General features: G+C 41.2%; 1 long non-coding RNA gene across 3 annotated transcripts in view; it reads right to left on the reverse strand.

Moving 5' to 3' along the window:
* LOC137854123 (uncharacterized) overlaps positions 1-12375 on the reverse strand; it is a 250109-nt gene that overhangs the window by 15507 nt on the left and 222227 nt on the right. The window lies entirely within an intron of this gene.

The following is a 12375-nucleotide window of genomic DNA, read 5'->3' on the forward strand; positions in this document are numbered from 1 at the left end:
TCCCCTGCTCTGTACAAATCTTCCTGGAAATCTCTGTAGTAATTCTCTCTAACTGCTCTGATGCCTACTGTGCAGGGCAGAGCTGATCAACTGCAGGGAATCCTTCCATTTTCATCTCTATTTTTTTTCTATCATGTCAAATTCCTTCTCCTTAGTAATCCCCCTCACTCCCTCAGGAGCAGAGAGAAGATTTAATTGTTAAATTTGCATAGTAACTCAGCAAACAAACTCTCCAGTCTCATGTAGACCTTTAGCCATTGCAGGCTTCATTTCAGTTATAAATCAGCTCTCTGTGCTCAGCCGTGGTGGCATTTCATACTCAGGAGGCCAGTGCAGATAAATGACTGAGGGACAGTCCTTGTGGGGGGCTTTTGCTTTTAGGGCTGCTCTTTCATAGTGTAGCTTATTGTAAGACTATTTTGAGAATGTGGCTTTGCAGGTGGACTATGCTTGCCCTTTTTCCATGACTATCCATGTGATAAAATAATCCTGCCATAAGGGGCTTCTGGCTGGTAGAGCTCTTGTAAATGTAGCAATTATGAATATAAGAAATAACTGAAATCCTGTTTAGTGTAATAAAAGCAATTTCACTGTTGCTGGATTGCACTAAAATAGTTTGATTTTAAAGATGATTTGTAAGTGTGTGCTGGGGTTTGTGGGGTTTCTGCAGGACACAGAAAGGGTAGGATGTTGGAGTGAAACCTCTGTTTCTTCCAAATTTAAAAAATGTAACTTACAGTACCACATTCTAGCATCTAGAATCTGTTAAAATCATTACACAGAGTAGACAGCAACAAAATAGACAACAGACTACATTACATTATTCTTGTAATTGGATTATTTGTCTTGACTGTCCAGAGGTGTGGTGACACCATTCAGTCTGCAGCAGTAACCTAAAAATAATCCCTGATATCCATATCTTGAGGTAGTTGTGGCAGTCATGTGGGAATCTTGTACATTTTTGGACTATGACAAGTGTCCAACTTCACCTTCCCTGCAGCTTTACCCCTATATATTCTTGCTGCTGTTGGGGTGGGGTGATGGACTGAATTCTGTATTGACCCCAGAACCCCACACCAGCTACCCTGTGGCTGAGAAAAATAAAATTTATCTCCTTTCTCATCATCAGTCTGCATTGAGTTTATCATACTGAACTGTGTAACTACATTTATGCATTAAACAGCAGTCAAGAGAAATGTGAGGCCCCATTTAGCCTTGGAAAATGTTCATATTATCTGTAAGGCAAGCCATTCCACAAGAGTTATGAAATCAAACAGGGAATTTAATTGCTGGTTGATTGGTTGTCTCAGGTATTTGCTCCCAAGGAAGAGAAAATGGGAGATCTACCTTGGGATACATGTCTACATGAGTTTAACAAGGCAGTTGTGAATGGGAGCAACCTACCAGACTTTCTTCCCACTGGAGAATTGTTCTTGGCATTGTAAGGAAATATGACCTGAACTTCTTTGGATGTCTAAGCAACTACTTGCAAGCACCATGACTTAAGAATAGGTGAAATCCTACAAGTGATACAAAACAGGAATTTCACATCTTTCTCATGTAGAAGCCACATTAAATTATCAGCCTAGTGCTTTCCCAGAATATAGTCTTACTGGTCTGCTAAGGGAGAAGAGTTATCTGGGTGCTAATCAGTGGTGAAACCCCAGAGCAACATGAAGAAGTTTGAGAGCTATATGAACATTCAGCTAAAATTCCTTTATACAGATAATTTTGCTTCCACTAGTCTTTTGAACTCCAAGAGAAGCATAAGCCTTGACTCAGGCAACACTGAGTGTTTGCTCTGGCACCCAAGCCAGCAGATGTGACTACTTGGCATTCTTTGCTGAGACTTGAACCTCATGGTATGTCTATGCCAAATGCATCCACATTATGCAAGAGTAATGGAAATTCGCCAGCCAGAGCAATGCTATGTTTTCCCAGATAAATGTTGCTCAGTTTAATTTTGAGGAACTGACTGATAAAATCCTCAGTGATTACCTTGTTTGCCTAACTGTCTTCATTCTGTGAAATCCACTACTTTTGCTGGCACAAAAATACATGAAAAAAATGAGGGAATGAGTGCATCAGAGAGAGCGAAAGAGGCCAGGCAAACCTCCTTGTGAAGGTAGAGCACACACCTGAGAAAAGGGGTTTCTTTCCTCTTCAGAACATGAGTCGGCTGCACAGGTGGAACAGTAAGAATACAGTTTGCCATCTAACACGATTCAAGTGACCCAAGCTGCACTGAGCTGTTCATTACAATTTTTTATTTCCTCTAATCCCAGCCACCCTCCACCATGAGAAAATGCTGGTGATGAAGGTCATTTGCCTTTGGCAGCACCTAGAAGGCAAGACAGAAATGTAGCAGCTTGTGATACACGATATCTACAGAATATATGGAAGTGGAAAATGAACCATATTTTGGACAAAAAGTACATAGGATTATCCAACTGGAAGACATATACTAAAATGAAAAATGATCTTGACTATCACCTCCCTGCTCTTCATTTGAACTAATGACTAGTTGCCTCCAGTCTTTGTACCAGGGAAGACAATTGATTTCATATTTGCATAGCTATACAGTTCCAGTTCTGGCCATGGTCTCTGATCATTAGCACAAGTCCTAAAAACAGTGAGCACAATTTGCTCCCTTCAACAGCCAAAGACACTTACCATAACCTAACACAACTGCATTCAACATGCTTGTGACATTCAAACATAGGGCAGCCCAAATCAAGCAAAAAGTCAGAGATATGTGCAGAGAGCTGGGACTCAACTCTGAAGTTAAGGAAGGTTGTAAATATCCTGCAGAGCCTGTGTGAGGTGTAACAAAGTTACTGTCACCCAACAACAACCTGATAAATGGTTGGAGAACATGAGGCCTTTTGTTACCAGATCCTTCATTCTGCAGAGGAAAAAAAAAATACTGAAATTGGAGGAACTCCTCAAGTAGCAGCAGAGGATTGCTGGTATATAATTAGTGCAACTGATTACTTCAGCAAATAGCCAGAAGTAGCCATTTCTTCCCTCATGTTACATCCACTACAGTAATAAAGTCCTTGTTAACGACTTTCAGCCATGAAGGAAATCCGAGAGAAACTGGCTTCTAACCCTGGACTTCAGATTCAGGAGAACTGAAGGAGAGATGGAGCGGAGTTCAGGACTCCCTCTATCTATTATCCAGGGCCAATGGGAAAGAGAACAATTTTTATAGCATTTTGAAAGGCTGTTTACAAACTGTTGGCCTAGAAGGAAATCTTGGAAACCACTCACTGTCGATGCAACAAGCCAGGTGTATCCTGCAGGGATATTCATGCAGAAGGAGCATGAAAGACAAGTTAGGTGCTAATGTTTTCCAAAGCTCCATATGAATAAGTTACTTCACAGTTATGGCTGGGTGAATTTGCAGTGAATAACTTATTAAATTAAAATATTCTTTTTTCTTTTCTTTTTCTGTACAGAATGTCATGAGCTTCTCAGTTTTTCAGTTGAAATTATTTTCTGAGTTTTTCTTTGTCCAGAGCAATTCTTTGCAAGACTAGGCAAAATAATGCTGAAATTCAGAGTATCAGACAGAGATCAGGTATTTCTTTTCCTTGTTTAGATAATGAGTCATTTTGAATCAAGTTTCTGATTCAATACTTAAGTTTCTAAAGAAAAAAAAAAAAAATGGCCTTGTGTAAACACTACTTAATATTTACTTAAATGCTACTGTTTCAATAGCCAGTATTAAATTCATTCAATATACTATTTTGTATATATTATTTTGAAAGTCAGCAGAAAAAAAAAAAAAAACTCATGAATAATCAAACAAACAGTTTAAATCATTTAAACACAGCATTATCTGAGGGTTAAGTAATGTTTGCCTATTTGCAAACACAGTTGCATGAAGCAGACTGTAAAAGACATACCTTGAAATGCAAGGTAAAAGAAGGTGGTTTACAGTTACAAGCTAAAACTATTTCTACTACTTTCACACAACTGAACAAAACTGGAATTTTGAACTCAGAATAACTTCAGTTACCTATTTCACTTGGTTTGTAAAACACAGAGGCCCAGCTACACATATAAATCAGCAATGGTGAAGTATAGGATGCCATATACCTTGACCCCCCTCACCAGGAACAAAAGATCAGTGCTCTCAGCTCTCCTGATGGACTGCATTTCTTGTTTATCCTCTTTCAATGTTCCTCAGAAAAATTCAGTTGTGCCAAGCTACTAAACACATTGTCAGCATGTAACAATGGGGGAAAAGAATAAAAATTCTTATGCATGATAAAAGAATATTGAAAATACATGTATCATCTTAGGCTGTTCTATATTGTTTGATGGTACACTTGGTGCATTACAACATATTTTAAGTCATTATTTTGGTTAAGTCCAATCTCCACATGACACTTACAATTTAAGAGAATTAGGGTATTTCATATACGACTTGTTATTCTTTCTGCCAAAGGGGAGAACAAACTCCACAAAAGGGAAATTACAGAGATGCAAGTTACCCAGGATAATGGGGATATGGAATCAGGCAACATTTGTGTTTCATTTTGCTAATATTACAATACTTCTCTTTAGTTAGGAGCTTATGGATAATGCGGATGCACACAGTCTTTGCTTTTTAAGTGTAGTCCAACAAGATGCATTGTACGATATTCTTACTAAGTGTCAAAATGAGCCCAAGTGGCAGATTATATATTTGCTTACCTACATTTAACACTGGCATGTCTCCATTCATTCACACTAGGGTAAATAAACTGAGGCTCTGGCTCTGTATTCCCCCTTGTTTGATCTCACTCTAGATCAGTGATGCCAAACCACCAGCACTGGCAAACGGAGATCTGGGCTGGCACCAGTGACAATGAGCAAACAACACTTTCAAAACATGTTTGACGCCAGATACCAAGGAGCACCCTCCCTACTCTAGGAGCTCATTGCTAGAAAGTCTTTCTGCTCTGAACTCCGTAACTACCTCCTGCATATTGTTAGAGGGGCCAATGTGACATTTCTCTTCTGTTGACTCTTAAAAAGAAATCCACTCTATTTATCCCAAAAACTGATGCATAGGTTCTTGCTGACCTGGTTAATCCAATAGTGGGTTTAAGCATGGACTAAATCGGTAACGCACAGAAAGTGGACCTGAACTGGCCAAAATTTAGAGGTCAACAGCCATATCTCAAACCATTCACCTCTTACTGCTTTAGTAGAACACCACAAAACAGAAAGCAGAGAATGACCTAGGAAAGTCATGCGTGAGAACTGGATAGAGAAAAATGAGTGTATCTGCTCTTGCTGGAAAGGTCTAGGAGTTTTAATTATTACATTGCCTTCTAATGGGGGCTCCTGGATAGCGGGGAGACCTATGCTGCTCCGATGCTGTTTTGCACTCTCTTCCTCCAGCATGCAAGCATGAGAAGCAGGGTGCAGCACCCCGTGAGACAGCACGAGAAGCAATGTGTGGGGATGACCTCCAGTGCCAGGTCCACCTGGACGACAGGGGACCAAAGGCCACGTCCCCCCCACACCCCAGCGTGGCAGCGGGGAGAGTCCGGGCCGGATCCCCTGCGGGGGGTTGTGCTCCTATCTACTGAGGCGGCAGGAGCGGACGGTTTATTGACCGGCAGGGCCAGGATCAGCACGCCCGGTACTTGCTCCCGGCCAGGGGGAGGCGAGCAGTGCTGGGGGCCCACCCACGGCCGCCCCAGGCCCCTTCCCGCAGCGCTGCCCCCGCCGCAGCCCCCACCCGCCGCAGTGGCCGCCGCCCCCCACCAGAGGGCGTCGCGACCCCGCGTTCGGGCGGGAGACCCGGCCCCGGCCCCGGCCCGGTGGTCCCAGGGCTTTGCCCAATGTCACCCCCCAAACACCCCCCAGAGCGCTTTGGTCACCAGGAGGTAGCCTCCGCTTCTCCCGAGGAAACTCTTTTCTGTGTAGCTTTCCTCTACATCGCAGCCCGCCCTCTGTTTTTGGGGCAGCACTGGCTTTTTATCGTACGTGGGAGTCAGCGCCTGGTGTGGTGGGGCATTGTGGAAAAAAAAAAAAAACAGCTATAAACGGAGATAATCTGAGCTGACTCAAAGTTCACACCCCATGGAGCTGCCGAGCAAAGCCAAGCGGATGGGAGAGGGATGTTTCATAAGAATCAACTGCTTGTTACAGAGCGAGAGGGGGGAAAAGTGATCCCCTCAAGACAGATATCACTGCCAGACCATATTGGTAAGATTGCAAGTTACAAATACAACTGAAGCCAGAGAATTTGCCAAAGGAAAAAAAAAAAAATGACAGAAAACAGATGCAAAACAACAAAAAGATGCCAGAATAAAATGAGTTTTAGGCCAGCACTGGAACACACCGCAATCCCTCACCATTCAGGATGATTTAAATGGATGGAAAAGGGATTAAGGTCTAATCTAGCAGTTGCTCTGTTTGAATTAATCTCATAGGAGTCAGTCAGGATACATATATTGAGAAACAGAAGGACAGAAAGAGAGGAAAGAAAGAGAGAAAGAAGAGGGAAAGAAAGAGAAGAAAGAACAAAGAGGAAAGGGGAAAGAAGGGAGAGAGAAGAAAAAAAAAAGAGAGAAGAGGAAAAAAGGAAGAGAGAGGAAAGAGGAAAGAGAAGAGATAGAGAGAAAGAGAGATAGAGAGAAAGAAAGAAAGAAATAGAAAGAGAGAAAGAAAGAAAGAAAGAAAGAAAGAAAGAAAGAAAGAAAGAAAGAAAGAAAGAAAGAAAGAAAGAAAGAAAGAAAGAAAGAAAGAAAGAAAGAAAGAAAGAAGAAAGAAAGAAAGAAAGAAAGAAAGAAAGAAAGAAAGAAAGAAAGAAAGAAAGAAAGAAAGAAAGAAAGAAAGAAAGAAAGAAAGTGAAGATCAGTCCCTAAATATTATCTGAGGAGACCTGAAATGGATCCTTGAGTTACACTGTTTTTAAAATACTAATTATCTGATCCAAACCCTCCCAGATATTTCAAACAAAAAAGGAGGTGTTGCTAAATATGAATATGAAGTTCTTCCTGAAATACTGAACCCCAAGCATCCTGCCAGTTTTTGGCTGCAGCAGAGGCAGTAGCCATTTCATTCACATTTGCTGGGGCCCTCTCCAGCATTGCAAAGGCTTCCTTGGCTGTGATCTTGCTTTCAAATGCCACTGATTTTCTGGGACAGTCTTTACTATGAGGAGACTGTCCCACTGGGTCTTGGGTTTCCTGAGAGCCTGAGTGATTAAAGAGATTCTTCTTCCTTTTGAACTCAAACATTTTCCAGAGCTGCCTTCCCTTCCCTGAGAAACACTATCAATCTGAGGCAGGGCACTGAAATATCTACACCAGTACTGCCAAAACAGCCTTGCATATTTCCAAGCAGTTATGCAGTCTTTAGTAAATCACCTAAGCATGAGCAAACTGTGCTTCAGGCAGAGGAAAAAAAAGAAAAAAAAAAAAAAAAAAAGGACAAATCAGGATTCTGGGGATGAGGAGTGCCCAGAGAAGCTTATGTAGACACACTGGAAGGAAAGACAAAATAGAGTGCTAGCCCCAGCTCCTAACACACAACATCAGCAACTTGTTTCTGTATGTGTGAGTCTCTTTGTGTGTGCAGGTGGGTGCATCTGTGGCAGAAATCATCTCTCAAAAAGGGAGTCCTATAAATACAAGCAAAACGCGATAGTCCAAGGATGATATACCCATTTCAGCAATTCTGACTATAAACAGTGCAGGGTTTGTGGTTGTCCAGAAGCCCTCAACCTCTCCAGAGGGACTTGCAGTTCCTTGCAGAATTGAGAACACTCTGGAGGATATTGAAATATTAAAAAATAAAAATAATTTAAAAAAAAAATACACCAACACAACAACAAAGAGAGCTGAGATTAGTCCTGCATCTTTTCTCCAAGTAATAAAGTAAACCCATTACATTGTCGCACCATGTAAAAAACAACCTAGACCACAAACTCAAAGAATAAGGAGCCTTTTGAGGAGTCAGGGTTCTGATTACAGTGCTTACCAGTTTTCTGGGAAGTGAGAGGAGGGACTGAATAGGATCTCTCAGGAAAAAAAAAAAAAAAAAAAAAAAAAAAAAAAAAAAAAAGAGGCTGGGAATATGAGTCCTTCCTTCTCATTTCAGAAGCAAATCAACAATAATGCAATCTTGCCTCTGAGGAGGGGTAAAGAAAGAGATGAAACCTGAATGGCAACACCCTCCTTTACAAAAATAAAAAATAAAAAATTTTGGCTAAGCTGGCATGAATGAAAAATTCCAATGGCACTCAAAAGTAAATACTTACCATTGAGTTGCCCAAGTTGGGCCCATGTGAGATACCCACCAACAACATGGAGGAGGTGCTGGCACCTTGTGATACAGACAGCCAGGGAACTGAAGTGAGGACATTGGCAATGCCACTTGGCAGGCAATAGGGGTCACAGCTGGGATATCAGACCTGGGATATTTAGCCAAATGTGGAGGCCTGGATTTGCTCCTCAGTGCTATACTGAGCATAAAACACACCTACCTTCAAACATCACTGTCTGCATTCTCATTTTTCCAGGAAAATATTGGCAATTGTATTACCCTACCAATATCAATTGTGCATTTGTGCCTGTTTCTGTACAGCCTGTGCACTGGAAATGTGTTTTGGCTTCGGTTCAAATCCACTTCAGTGCCCCCAAAGAGATCTTCATTGTTATAAAGGCTTGCTGAGATTGTTTCCAGTTTATACACAACTGTTTCTAAACCCTGGGACTTGGGCTTTTGGTTGTCTATCGGGGAAGAGTGGCAAAGATTAAAGAAGTGCATGCCTTTGGCTGCATACTTTAAAATAAAACAGCCGTGGTTTTCACAAACCTCTTTTAAGGTGTAGTAAATCCGACTTTCTAAATGCCCAAGGCTGTGTTTATCTATAAGTATCTTGGGGGAGATTGCTATGTCTATTAATCTGTTTTCCTGTTTCCTTACCTCAGGGCTTAAAGGCTACATAAACCAACCAGCTAGAAGGCTGTTAGGGAAAGTCTCCACAGACGAGTATCTCCCTCTACTTTCTCTTCTTAAGCAACACACTCCTGGTACAGGGAAATCATTAAAGTTTACTATAAAGCAGGAGCTATAGATGAGGGTGATATGATAGGGACAAACCAGCATGATTTCTGTCTTAGAAGAAACTGTGTGTCTCCGACATGTTAGAGGCCTTTGAAAGAGTTAACAAAACAGAAGATAAAGGACAACCAATGGCTATATTTTATTTAGACTTTCAAAAGGCTTTTGATAAAGTTCCTGAGAAGAGGCTATAAAGGAAACTTAATAACCACAAGGTGAGAGGTAAAGTCCTGCATGGATAGGGGGAGAAAAAAGCCCATGGTTGAGAGAGCAGAAACAAAGAGTAGGAACAAATGGTCCATCTCAGCATGGAAGGGGGCTAGGGGTAGGGTGCACCAGGGATTAAAAATAAGATGTGTGCCTGGGATATTTATTAATGATTTGAAGACCATGGTGAAGAGCAAAGGTGACAAAGTTTGTGTCACACAAAATGAGGTAGGTGGGTCAAATGAAGTATGAGAAACTGCAGAGAGTGATAAAATGAAGAAAAGTGAGATATCGGATGAAATTAAACCCAGGCAAGAGAAGAATGTTATGTGGAGAACACTAGAAACTGCGCATGCAGTTGGGTAGGTTTTGAATTACTTTTAAACATCTCAAAACACATCAGTATAGACAGCTCAAGGAAACTGGCTGCTGACTGTGCAGTGGTGGTTGGGAAAGAAGGCAGGCATCAGTCTTTATGAAAAAAAAAGAGTTTAAAAAACAGTAAAGAAAATACTATAACCCTGTGGTATCATTTTAGCAGACAGCACAATCTATTTTTGCCTTGGTCATTACCTTCAGTTGCAGCCCACCCTGTCACAAAGGAGAAGTGGGAAAATGGGATGGTGAGGGACTCAGTGAGGCTGGGTGTCCTCTGGCTCTGCCTCTCATGCTTGGGTACATGTGAGGCTCAAAAGGCACAGCCTCCAGCAGAAGTTTTTTTCGGAGATGAGGGTAGTCAGCACAGCTCTCTTGCTGTTCACTGTTATCTAAAAGAGATGAGCTCATACCACAGCATTTCCTGTCAGCAGGCCACGAACAGCTGCCTGGTTTGATTAAATTTTGGGGAAGATAGTCTATTTGAGACATTTTTGCTTCCAAACAGGTTAGAAATGGCCAACTAGTTCAAAGGTTACTGGCCACAGCAAGGGCAGAAACACACACATTCACACACATGTAGAAACAGCATTTTCTGAGCTGAGCTGAAAAAAGCAACACTAAAAGTTCATTAAAAGCAGCCAGAAAAGTGAAGAATGAAGTAAACTATGGCAGAAATACAATATAGTTGGCTATATTGATACAATATATATCAGATAAATTTAATAAATATCTCTCTAGATATATTGTACCAAGAAGGCCAGGTGGATACTCTGTCTTTCCACGTTATGCTATAAAAGCATTGGCACACATTTAAGTTAGAGTTATGAAATGTATTTTATTGCACTGTAATTGGGTTTTCTGGGCTTTGACATCTATCTTTACTAAAAATTGACACTTAAAATCAATATTTATTTGGGGCTGACAGTTATCACAAGTTAGAGGTTTTGCTCAGTCTTTCAGTCATTTTTAACAGTAGGCAGAGATACTGTGCTCTGCGTCTAAGAAGGTAGGATCCACAGACAGGAGGCATCCAAAACCAAGGCTTACTGAGTAAATATATACATTACTAGGACAAAATATATGTTACTGATCTGTGGGACTCAGTGCTGAGAAGATTTATAAAAAAGGAAGATTTCAAAAGGTTTTTTTGGTCACTGTATTAAAACATAAAATGATAAGCTACATCAGACTTGTATGGGGACAGATAACATCCGCACTGATAGGTATAACATAATACCCAGTACAGAGAGAACAGGAGAAAGACTCAGGATTGATCACTAAAGAATGAATTTCATCTCGGTTCATTTCATCTGTCTAAAAGCTAGGTATCAAGAAGCCACTGTAGTGAAAACAAAGAAATGTACACACATCCAATGGACCATCCTCCTTCCGTGTTCACAATATCATCTAGTCTATCAGTCTGCTGATTCAGAGACACGTATAACCTTCTCTGAAAAAAGGTACCTTAAATGAGGTACCTGTACTAGTCTGGCTGGGATGGAGTTAACTTTCTCCATACAAGCTTGTACGGTGTTGTGTTTTGGGTTTGTGGCTTAAGAAGTTTTGATAACACACCATTGTTTTGGCTATTGCTGAACAGTGCTTGCACAGCATCAAATCTTTTCCTTTTTCCCACCCTGTTCCCAGTCCTTGCTAGGAGGTCAACTTGTTTGGAGGTCAACAAGAGACTGGGAGGAGGGACAGATAGGACAGCTGTCCTGAATTGTCCGAAGGGATATTGCCTGCCATATAATGTCATGCTTAGCAATAAAAAGTGGGGTAGAGGAGGAAGAAGGAGGTTTGGGGCTACAAAGGTGGCCAGTGCCATCAGAGACTGGATGGGCACTGGTCTGCTTGTGAGAGATGGTGAGTGATTACTTAAGTTGTTTTGTTGTTGTTGTTTTTAATTAATTTTATTTTATGTAGCTGTTAAATGGGTTCTCTCACCTTCACTCTTCCTATTCTGTACCTGATCTCACTGTAAGGTAGGGGTGAGTGAGTGGCTGTGTGGATTATTGCATACTGGAGGATATCAACCCACCACAGTAGCAGTTGTTCTCTGTTCCTAAACAACATATGAAAGAAGAAACGAGCCAAATGTAAGCCACATAAATTGGAAGTAAAACAACACAAAAATGCTAACTTCTGAGGAAATAATAGAGAAATGAGTGTTAAATTACCTACATCAACTGGATGTTCTGGCAGAGCACCTCAATAATGTTTTGCTGATTCTCATGACCTCTGTATCCGATGATGCTTTGCCTATCCATTCCACATGCAAAGAAGAGATTCTTGTCCAAAGTCATATCTATGAAGCTGTATTTAATGTGCTCCTGAGCAATCCATCTGAGTGCTGTGCCTGTGGCAATATCACAGGAAATGCCAATGCACAGCACGGAAAATGTCAGCTTTCTACGAGACAAGCAAAGAAATGCTATTCCTTTATGCTATAATATGATGCCTCATGCAGTTTTCTTGGAGGTAAGTATTTCTTGGTTTATGTTTGGCTTGCTGAAGTTTTTGAAGCTGAAGCATACACTAACTTGCTCCACAGGGCTGTGGCACTTAATGTAGCACGGGACACTAATGTCCCAGCTTTGATTTGCTATGTGGCCTCTAGCATGTCATCCCATATGTCTGTACTTTATTTTCTTCTCCTTTCCTTCACCTGTTGTCTGGATTATGAATTTGAATGTGAACCCTTCAGACAGGCGG

The sequence above is a fragment of the Anas acuta genome, chromosome 3, assembly GCF_963932015.1.
Source record: "Anas acuta chromosome 3, bAnaAcu1.1, whole genome shotgun sequence".
In the NCBI taxonomy this organism is placed as follows: Eukaryota; Metazoa; Chordata; class Aves; order Anseriformes; family Anatidae; genus Anas; species Anas acuta.